The following is a 12,193-nucleotide window of genomic DNA, read 5'->3' as shown; positions in this document are numbered from 1 at the left end:
TTTGATACGTCCAGCCCGATATGCGTACTTCAGCCTTCTGCAACCTGCTCTTTGAAATGGTGCTTTGTGAAACAGAGATAACCTCTGTTCTCAAATGGAGCTGTGGGTGCACCTGCTCAGACAATCCAAATGCTGCTCTTGTGCAATTTAACTAATAAATAGCATGTCGGCATGCATTGGCTGAATGTGCTCTGTAAGAGGATGCAACCCCTGCTAGCTTTCGTATCGGGTGTATGCAGCAAGGAGCGCGAGAAGATCTCTTGGATACAGCCAGTCATTGTCGAGCTTTACTTGGAAGCAGCTTTACTGATTTGCCATGTTTCTTCTGATCCTCATTTTGGCTGTGCTGTGAGAGCTTTCCCTTTTAACATTGCAACGCTGACCACGAGGATATGGAGGGACGGGGCAGAGCCAAGTTTGTGTGCCGTGATCCTGTCCACAGGACTGCTGGGCACTAGCGCATGCCTGCATGTGGCTGTCTTTGCTTCTTGAAGTACTCGCCTGGACATCATAGTTCATTGTTTTGCCCTTGACCCAGTGGCGTTTGCAGTTCTTCAACCAAAAAAATGTGGAGTGGAGTTTTAGTAGGCAGAATGGGAGATCAGTTCCCTTTTTTAGGTCTCGCTGAGCCTGCGCATGCGCTGCTCCGAGACATTTAGTATCGGGGTTTTCAAAGTGCTGCCTGGTGGCCTAGCGCTTGCGTTCACGCGAGCGTGTGCGCGCTCCCGCCAACTTTTTTTTTCCCTTTTACTTTTGCGCGGCCGTGTCACTTTCACGGCCGCGCGGCTATAGGCTTCATTTTCCTTTCACTTTCGCGCTGCCGTGTCACTTTCACAGCCGCGCAGCTACAGCTTGTTTTCTTTTGAACTTGCACTCATTCGCAATTTGTGCCCGGTTTGATGTATTTTACTTGTCTTTACAGTCTCCATTTCATGTATTGTCTTTTGGTTTTCTTTTATTGCTCTCATACTTACTGCACTGTATTTCCTGACTCTCACACTGTCCCACACAGTGTCTCCTTCCTCTTACACCACTCTATGCAGTCTCCTCATAACAAGCCCTCCTTCGTGCACTTTCACCTCACTCTCTTTACTGCTCGGTTTTCTCTCTTATCACTCAGTGGCCCCATGCAGTCTCTCTCTTCACCTTTACATTGCCCGATGCAGTCTCTCTCATGAGACCCGCACTGCCCCTTAAATGCTCCCTTCCTGATGTTTTATCACTACCCCATGTAGTCTCTTTCCTTGCTGCCCTCTCACTGTCCCATACAGTCGTTCTCACTGGTGCCCTCTCACAGTGCCCCATACAGTCTCTTTCGCTTTCACACTACCCAGTCAGTCTCTCATCACTTTGACACTGCTTTGTGCACTCCTTTATGATTGTCTTACTTCCCCATTCAGTCTCTCTAATCACTGTTACACTGGCCTAATAAGTCTCGTAACCTTCAACACCGCCCATTCAGTTTCTCTCCTCGGTGTCACAATGCTCCATGAGGTCGCTTTCCCTGCTGCTCTCTCACTGTCCTATGTAGTCTCCCTTCCTGCCCATACTGGTATCTCAGTGCTCCATTGAGTCTCTCCTGTCTCACAGAATCCAATGTGTCCCCTCTCCCTGACCTTTGCTTGTCTCTCACTGCCCCAGGCAGTTTTTTTTTTCGGTTGCTCTCGGACTGATCCTTGTTCTACTGTCACTACCCCCTGCTACTGTCTCACTGCGCCATGAAGACTCTCTCCCACTGATGGTCTCTCACAAGTCTATGTTCTACCCTCTGCTGTTTCACTGCCCCTTGTTTTGTAAACCTTTTGGTACTGTTCAAAGCTCAATTCGATGAACTGAGATGGCTGGCAGCCCTAACCAAATCTTGGACTCAAAACCTGTAACAAGAGTCTAGAAGATCATAAAGGAGGTGAGGTTTATTATATTTACAAATCGATCTAATTACAAGCACATGAAGAATGCGGGGGAAAACATCCATGCCTCCGGTGCAAACCCAACTGAAAATGTTCTGAAGATTTATGATGAAAGAGATGCATTTCAGACAAATCAAGCATCAAAACCACCAGATTATACAAAAAGGCAGCTATATTTGAAGATTTTAGCTAACATTTCTAAGCATTAGATAATTTCAGTTTTTATCGCAAATCAACAATATCGTTTTTAAAATCTTGAGCTTCCATTTCACTGAATTAGATGAAGTCATTTTGCTTCATCTCCGATCCACCCTTACAAACGTGTGTAGAGTGGAGGTGGACATGGATTTCTAGGAGCTCTTTTGCTTTAATTTTACCACCACTTCAATAAAGGCTTCCCAATCGATAATGGATCTATTTTATCACCTAAAAGTACATGAAGCAATTTTGCTCCCATGTCAAAATAAACACCCATTATGCATAGTATGCTAATGCTTTAACAAATCATGCCATTTACCATAATTAAATATATTTACTTTGTTTACATTTAGGAAGGATATGCTGCCTCAAGCCCACATAGATTACTTACGACGTTCAGAGGCAGTCACCAAATAAGCAAATGCTCATTTTACATGTCAATCACAGAAGTCATTCTGTAATCAAAAAAACATGCATTGAAATAAATCCAGAGATTAAATTCAGTCAAAAATAAGGTATTTAACCACAGTAGATCGGTTAAAGTCTGCGAAGCACATAAATACTTCATTAAGCTTTGGAGAGTGAGCATCCTGTGGCAAAGAATACATTTAGGTGCACTTGAGAAAGACATCAACCACCAGATTGTGTGGGAGAAGGTTAGGTCAAATATATGTATGCAAACCACCTCTTGACAGCTTCCTGGTGAGCCAGAGTGCCATGCTCTGCCTCATAAAAGGGTTACATCTGAATAAGCATCATTTGAGAAAATATATACTTCTAGCTGCTCTGGTTTCTGACCCCCAGCGTCTTCTTTAAGTTCTTCTTGTCCATGTGTTACAGCACTAGGTTCTTCTTTCTCCTTCTGAATCTTCTCCCCCTATCTGGCTGTTATTTCCCTGGCATCTCCAACCCATGCTTGTCCCGGTTACCTACATGCCGAGAGTGAAAGGCGCACGAGTAAGGTTAGAAGTAAAATGCCATTTGAAACCTTCATCCCCCACCCTAGTCCCAGTGCTTTCTCCATTCCCATAACTCACACAGAGTTTTTGGCAATGAACGGCTTATTCAGAGAGACCCCAACTAAGAGCATGTGAAGGAAATTACACCTGTAATGATTTTGGTACTCTGTTCTTGTTCTTCCTCCTTCACAAATAGGAGGGAATTGCAGGAGGGGGGGAAGTGTTTATCTCAGCTATGCTACTGCTTTAAGAATTTTATATAAGGGCAAATAGTGAATGTTGTTTTCTCATACCAGCTTACCCACTACCTCAACGCCAAAATGTCACTGCTGCCCGTTACTACATGTTTTTCCTGCAATGTAAAGATGGAACATATATTTTTCTTGAGGCAATGGCTGAGTGGGTGTTGTGAATTGGGGAGAGCCCGACATTATAGTATGTGATTCCGCTCGAAGGTATATTTTGCTTGCTGGAGCTCCTCCTTCCCACTACTTGCAAACTTCAGCGCTCGGGCCCACATTTTGGAGGAAGACCACCGATGCCAAGCAGCCAGGCTTCAAGAAATAGTCAGCAGAGAACCACTTAGTTAAAAGCTACATCTTTGTAGTGAGATGCATCCTTTGAATAATACTTGTTTAAGTCATGCGCAGTTGCCGACTGACTAATTTCTTTAATGGGGACATGCCCCTGGAGAACTACATGGCTCAGGTTAAATGTAAAGCCTCTCAGGATTGTTCAGATAAGCACAATTCTAAGTGGCAATACTTGCTTTTGAAGTGATGTCAGCGAAGAACGAATAGGTGATTAGACTTCTAGAAGTCAGTTTCCAAATACAACTGGACAGCTCTGGAAACATCAAGGTTTTGAGCCTTACTTCAGGAAACTATTGCAATGGTATCCGTTATTGCATCTGCAACAAGTCGCAAGATATCATATTCTTTGATACAAAAGATTAAAAGGGTTAGTAGATTAGACTATTGTACACAGTGCTACTAAGGGTGTAGATAGTTGTTGTATCTTCCCTTATTACTCCCACCTTGGTACCTTCCACCCACCCCCGCCTTCCCACTCACCTTGGTATCTTCTGAAGCTTACCTTAGAATGTTGACATACTGCTCGCCAGAGCGAGAGTGGTTGGCCTGAATAAAGCAGTTGATTCCTACTCCTCGGTTTCATCTTGATTATTACACTGGTGACGATCCTGTGGGGCGGCAGGTCAGGCCAACTCCCCTTTGTGTTTGCTCTCGGACTGTTTAGACCGGCTGTGCATCTTCCTTTCAAGCCGTTCTGGAGTGGATGGTACCGGAATAGGGTGGTGTCCTGTATGACAGCATACTTGGTCGTTTCCATCACCAATTGAGGAAGGATTAACTGATGGCAGTGAGGAATCTCCGATGAGCGTTCTCGTCTTTCCTTTCCAGCTCCTTTGGCAGCCGACGTGTGGGGAGTCTCTGCCTTCTGTCAGCTTTCTGTCAGACTGCAGACGCGACTGTGAACGCCTCCTCACACCCACAAGCGGGCGGAGTTGACTGGGGTCGCTGGAAGATCGATTGGGTCGCCTCTCCACGCCCACAGCGGGCGGAGCTGATCGTGATGGGGTTTGTGTCAGACGGCAGACGATCTGTGGCAGCTTCCGCGTTCTGTCAGTTTCCTGTTCGGTCTTCAGACGAGGGTTAGAACGCCTCCTCACGCCCACCAGCGGGCGGAGTTCTCCGCGGTGCCTTGGAGGATCGAGTGAAGTCGCCTCTCCACGCCCACAAGCGGGCAAGAAGTATCGTGCTCCGTTGGGTCCTGCTCGGCGGAGGTACTCTGCTGCGGGTGCTGGTTGAGGAGGTCTGTGCTTGCTCCTGCAGTTGGTGTTCGTACAGCGGGCAAGAAGTATCGTGCTCCGTTGGGTCCTGCTCGGCGGAGGTACTCTGCTGCGGGTGCTGGTTGAGGAGGTCTGTGCTCGCTCCTGCAGGTGGTGTTCGTACAGCGTCTTCATCTTCAGTTCATTGTGTCCTAGTTTCCTGCCATTGGTTGGGCGTACTCTACTCGCCTGCTGCAAGTATCCTTTACCTTGGGGCACTAATCTCTCCGGCTGCTGTCTATTTTAGGTTGGGGTAAAAGTTAGCTACCTCACCATTTCCACTTGGTTTTCTAGGTTAAACCTGTCATTACTTTTGCTGTTGGCGTAAATTGTTCTTCATCTCTGAAGCGTGGCATTCGCATTGTGCAAACTAATTTATTTCTGAGAAGTTGTGGTAGGTTTCCACAATCAATAACCCTGCCAGCAGTGAACCATTTTTAGGCCAGCGTTTAGTACTCGCACTCTGTCTATTTGGCCTAATATACATGCTTTTACAATTTCCAAGGAATTGCCGGTGAAAGAATATACTTGACTTATCGCTGTGCCACAATTCTATGTACTTACAGTTGGGAGTTTATATTTCAACATTTGCTTGTGCTTGGACTCCCTGTTTCAATTGGTTAGATAATGTTATTTGCATATCTGATTCCTCCTGTGTAATAGAATAGGCACTCCAGGAATTTGCCAACCTCCTTCATTCCTAAATGATTGTGGAGACCCTGAGATTCATTGGAAGGAATGGACTAAGCTTTTTGAATCCTACTTGATTGGCATGGGTGGGGAGAGGTTTTCTGCTTTAAGGAAACAGCACCTTCTCTTACACAATATTGGTGTTCATGGGCGTAAAGTGTATGAAACTCTTCCAGAACCTGAGTTGGATGAAGAAGATGACCTAGATGTTTATGATATAACTATGTTAAAGTTAGGTAATCATTTTGGGGACAAAATTAATGTGGTCCTAGAACGTCATAAGTTCTTCAGTAGGTCCCAAGGAAAAAATGAGTCTGTAAAAAACTACATAGCAGTTTTGAGAGGTCTAACTCAAAGGTGTGATTTTGGGGATCTTAATGACTCACTGATACGCGACCAGTTGGTCAGGTGCACAAGTAATAGTAGGATCCAAGAGAAATTGCTATCCAAAAATCCATCACTGGAAGAAGTCGTTTCCATAGCTCAGTCTATTGAACACACCGCTAAATGTATGAAGGAAATCAAAATACCTGAGGAAGTGGTTGCAGTGGTTCAGGTTGATGCGTCTAATAAGAATTTTACAAAAGTCAGTCTTAAAGGAGAGTCTTCCATAAAGTTCCCAAGAGAACAAAATGAACTCAAATGCTATAGATGTGGGAGTAGTAATCACCTAGCTAACAATCCTTCATGCACTGCTCGTAATGATCATTGTAAGAAGTGCAACAGAAGGGGACATTTAGCTAGAGTGTGCAGGGACAGCGATTCTAGCCAAGTCAAAGCCATCAGTGCACCCAGCGAAGACCAACTCAGTTTTGTGTTCCAAGTAAAGAGTTTGGCTGGAAGAAATTCCAATGAATACCCTAAATGCAATATTGTAATCAATAGCGAATCTTTTGAAATGTTCGCAGACTCCTGCTCTCCTTTTACCCTGTTAAATGTGAATGATTTCAGGAAAATCAAAGGGGAACCTAGTATGGTTATCTCTACACCTGATATTTCACCCCATGGCTATACCAAAGATCCTATTCCGTTAGTAGGAATGGTGGAGACACAAATACATTTTAAAGGGAGGTCCACGGTGGGTAAGGTTTACCTGGTCAGCTCAGGATCCAATCTCCTAGGGTGGCGTCACCAAAGGGAACTTGGCATTATTCTTGACCCCAATAGCAAGGAACAGGTCAAATTAATTAAAGAAGCCACGGAAGAGTCACCCCTCTGTAACGAATTTCCCAATCTTTTCTCTAATAATCTGGGGTTGTTGAAACACTATCAGCATAAGATAAAAATTAGACAAGGGGCTAAACCTGTAGTGCATAAAACTCGTCAGGTTCCTTTACTTTTAAGACAACCATTGAAAGAAGAACTCGACAAATTGTGCCAATTAGGCGTCATCCATCCCATTGCGGCATCGGAGTGGTTATCTCCAATCGTTATAGCTTCCAAGGCCAATGGACAGGGCATTCGCCTTTGTATTGATCTACGCAGCCTTAATGAAAACATTTGGGTGGAACGTTTCCCTCTTCCCAACATCAATGAAATGTTGAGTACCATGGGTAAGGCTAAGTTTTTTTCGGTCATAGACCTTTCCATGACTTATTATCAAGTTGATCTTCACCCGGATTCTAGGCCACTAACAGCATTTTCTACTCCTTTTGGCACATACATGTTTGGAAGGATGCTTTTCGGCCTTGCCTCGGCGGCGGCTGTCTTCCAAAAAATGATGCAAAGGGTACTGGAAGGAATCCCGAACAGCATGTGTTTCCAAGATGATGTGTTAGTTTACGGAGCGGATGAAGAAGAACATGACTCTATATTTAGGAAAGTGTGCACCAGGCTAACTGATGCAGGGCTTACTGTAAGAAAAGATAAATGCAAGATCAAAGGCACTGAAGTGGATTACTTGGGTCACAATCTTTCCTTTGAAGGGATAAAACCTAAACTCAGTCTGGTTCAGGCAGTGGAAAACGCTCCTTTACCAACGAACAAGGAGGAGCTTAAATCATTTTTAGGACTAGTTGAGTATATGGCTAAGTTCATTCCAAATTTTTCAGAAAAATGTGATTCCTTACGAGAACTGCTAAAAAAAAATTGCGAATTCAAATGGGAAAAAATTCACTCTGATTCCATAGCCAATTTAAAAAAAGAAATTATTGGCTCACGTGCACTGGGCCCTTTTGACCATAGGAAGAGAACCATCTTATGTACTGATGCATCCAACAAAGGTCTTGGGGCCACTCTAACACAGAAGGGGGAAGGTGGAGAAACTATCATAGCTTTTGCTTCCCGTACCTTAAGTCTACCTGAACGGAATTAATCCGTAATTGAAATGAAAGCTTTGGCATGCTACTGGGCCATTAACCAATTTAAGTTTTTCCTTTGGGGAAGTACTTTTACGGTCCGCTCGGATCACAAACCTCTAACACACATTTTTTCATCTAAGAAAGTATTTTGTGAATCCCCTAGGATAGCTAAATGGGTCCTTGGGCTGGAGAAATTTAACTTTCGTATTGAGTATCTTCCTGGTCAGGACAATGTCCTTGCAGACTATTTATCCAGATCTCCTATTACAGGCAACATTGAGGCAGACCCTTTAGATACTCCAATTCTTTCTATTCTCATACCTTCTTTTTCAAAGGAGGAATGGAATGAGGAAATGGAGAAGGATTCCAGTATGAAGGCACTTAAAGGTCTTATCATAAATGGTTGGCCGGAAAAATGTGGCGATGTCATGGAGAGCTTAAAGGGGTTCTGGGAAGTTAGAAATGAGCTGAACATTCATGAAAACAAAATTTATCGCAATTCTAAAATTGTGCCACCTGAAGCTCTCAGAGACAGGATAATAGATCTTGCCCATGAAGGCCACTTAGGGAGGAGTTTCACAAACAGTAAAGTGAGGAACAGTTTCTGGTTCCCAAAGATGGACTCAAGGGTAGAATGGAAGGTTAAGGACTGCTATAACTGTGCCAAAAGTGACAAGGTAAGGTCCACTCATAGGGTTCCTCTTTCCCCTGTGGAGGTACCTACTGTTCCTTGGACAAAATTGGCCATGGACATAATTGGCCCAATGGATGCTCTAGGTCCACAAAGAAGATTCATGTTTGTTTTGGTGGACTACACTTCCCACTGGGTCAATGTCAAATTTACTCCTTTCACTACGACCAAGAACCTCATTGCCTTCTTAAAGTCAGTGTTTTCCTAGGAGGGGGTACCTTCCATGTTAGTGACTGACAATGAGGTACAATTTACTTCGGAGGAAATGATATCTTTTTTGAAGAACTTTAACATCAAGCATGAGAAAACGGCACTCTACTGTCCCAAGGCAAATGGGTTAGTGGAGAGGATGAACCGTATGATCAAAGAACATATCCAACTGGCAATATCTAATGGGTTCAACGTAGACAATTCCCTGAGAGACTGTTTGTGGGCCTACCACACGGCACCCAATTTAGTGACTGGTATCTCTCCTTTTGTGGTTTTGAGAGGGAGAGAACCTGGCACAAAGTTTTTTCCTCTCTGGCTTGATGGGGGTAAGAATGTTGTCTATGACAGAACAGAAAGTCAGGTAAAAGTTCAGCAACATCAATCCCGCTACAAAGGGTGGTATGACAAGAAATATGGTGTGAAGAATTTAAAAGCCAATGCCAATGATTCTGCAGCGATAAAGAAACCTACAAGGGTACAAGTGGGACAGAGTAAATTTTTCCTTCCACAAAAGATCAAGAACAAGGGGAGAAATGTGGTGGAGTTGGAGGATGGTCATGTATGGGGTGGGGATAGAGTTGCTATGTAAAGTTTCACCCTGCTCATGTTTTCAGTTATGTTGGGTAAGGAGATGTGTTGTATCTTCCCTTATTACTCCCACCTTGGTACCTTCCACCCACCCCCGCCTTCCCACTCACCTTGGTATCTCCTGAAGCTTACCTTAGAATGTTGACATACTGCTCGCCAGAGCGAGAGCGGTTGGCCTGAATAAAGCAGTTGATTCCTACTCCTCGGTTTCATCTTGAATATTACAATAGTGTTGTGGGGTAAGACGCTCTGCACAATCTAGATTAATTTGAATATAAATTGGCAGCACACAAAAATCCTGTAGTGTGTACATGCAAAATGTTGGTATGCTGCCTACTTATACTGAAATTACTTAAAGGAAAGAAACCGTTTCAGTTGAAAACCCTAAGCAGAATACTTCCTAGTTAAGATATAATTCTATTAAAACATTACTGATAAACGAGGGGACTATTCTCTATATTCCTTTTTGCTTATAGAACTCCAAATTTGGATCTTTCAATTAGGTATCATGAATCTCACCAATACTCCATGCCAGAGTAATACAGATTCAGGTGGGTTTTTCCATGCCAAGATGTCAATGACACAATACTATTGTCTTGATTGGCTTGTGATTCTACAAGTAAGTGAGATCTTTAATCTCAGGATGTAACTGAAAGTCTGTCGAAGGGCCTGCTAAAAGAGAAAAGGCTTACAGGTTAAAGCAGACAGCAGTAGATAAGAAAATGCATGCAGCAAGCCATCAGGATGGCAAAACTATCTAAATGAGTCGTGCATGCTAGGCCACAAAAAGATGCCTGTTTAAGTGCTGTTAAAGAGCCCCATTAAAAAAGCAGACTGTTTTAGTCTTATACAGACGCCTAGAAAAGTCTTTCCTAGCTGCACATATCACAGTAATGTTGGTCTCTTACAAGCCTAGGTGTGCATTTTCTAGTTTTAAAGGAAGAAGCTCAAGGTTAGCAATGGAGAGTAAAGACAGTCAATCTATACCCCCTTATGAATCAAGAGATCCAGCATTTGAACGTGGTGCTGAAGAACAAAATCTAGTTTATCAACCCCCATCTGTTTCAGAAAGTACAGAACTGCTAATATCTACTCCAAATTTAAAAATAGACCATTTGGGGAGCACAGGGAATAAGGTGAGTTGGAAGGAAGAGACAGACTAATTTGCCTGGTCAATCAAAGCAAAGAACATTTGCTAGGAGACCCTCTACTGCTCTCAGATGAAATGGAAACTGAGGATATTTGTGATTGTTTATTTTGGAAAACATGCCGCTATGACAAAATCTAGACTTGCTCACGATTGAATAACAAGCATTGGCATAGCCAATAGGTCTCGTTTTTGGGACCTTATAAGTATTTAGTTATGCAGCACAATATCCTGGGTGCAACAACATCAATAAGGTCCCAAAAGCAAGACCTATTGGCTATGCCAATGCTTGTTTTCAGTTGGCCGTCAACACTGGTGGCAACGGAGGACTATTGAGTTTGAGATCGGGGTGGGGGTGGGGGCGAGGGGGGCAGAGGGGATTTTACCTTTTGGAACTATTGACCACAATCTGCAAATTATAGTTTCCGTGGTAGTTTCAATAAAGGTAGTGGAATCTTAACTCAGTGTGAATGAAGAATGTGCTTTAGACAAGCCCGAGATATCTCGCTGTGGACTGTACACATGTTGGCATGGATGCTAACCTGGAGCACTGTGTGTGTCCTTGTAGTATTTAACCTGCAGTGTACACCTCGAAGTACTACCTAAGCTCCCTTTTTGTTTTGTTTAAAATAACATCTACCTCGTTTTTCTGAAAGCATGGGTCGGCCCTGGCTGTTTATTTCACTCTTTAGTTTCAGTCTGCCTCGGTCAGGTCGAGGACACTCACATTCTTCCTGTAACTGCAAGAGATGCGCAGCATTTCCTAACATGCATTTCCTGTGATGCGTCTATTGTGAACTGCATAGAACGCGTGCTTCCCAGTTCAGTGGCTGTTTTTCTGATTTTGCTCTAAAATGCGATATTCATAATGTTTCTGATCATGTGATCGTTATATTATGCCAAAATGTTTCCCATCATAGTAGTGCTTAAAGATATGCACCACATTGTGTCAAACATTATCCATAGTCAATTTGTGTTAGATGTATTTCCTCACTTACATTTCATCAGCGTATGTTTCTCGTAAACTAAGGCGACATGTTCAGTAGTTGGCACTATTTCCGTAGGAGCAAATAAAATATGTCACTCAAACCAACTATATAAATATTTGACTCTGCCTAGGAGACATATGCAAGCGCTGCGCACGTGCGTCTGCAGATCCTGCACATCATTAATTATACAAATCTATAAGGGAAGTCTGCGATGAATTCAGCTAAAATCAAACAGCTAGTTAATTGCCGTTTGTACTTGTTGCTGTAGTTGCTTATTAATAGTAAAAAACGAGTGTCTCCAGAGTCTAGCTTAGTTTATCTTACAACTGAGCAGAAGTGTACACTGCCTTTTACATTCTACACAATGATGTATTTATAATCACATCATAGTAGCCATGTTTTTGATGAACACTAAGTATTACCACGAGAGAGAGAGAGAGAGTGTGTGTGTGTGTGTGTGTGCGCGCGCGCCTCTATAGATATATCTCTCTATTAAGGTTTCACAATTCACATTTGATTCGTAGATTCGTCACACATTAGGGCGTGACATTTTTTCTAAAGTTTAGCGTTGGTGCAAAAAATGAGGCACATATATCTTGCATAATTTTTTCTTTTTGTGTAAAAGGTATGGCAAGAACCGAATTTAGCTGCACTCTCTCGCA

The sequence above is a fragment of the Triturus cristatus genome, chromosome 11 (assembly GCF_964204655.1).
Source record: "Triturus cristatus chromosome 11, aTriCri1.1, whole genome shotgun sequence".
Taxonomy (NCBI): domain Eukaryota; kingdom Metazoa; phylum Chordata; class Amphibia; order Caudata; family Salamandridae; genus Triturus; species Triturus cristatus.
This window is presented reverse-complemented; position numbering follows the sequence as displayed.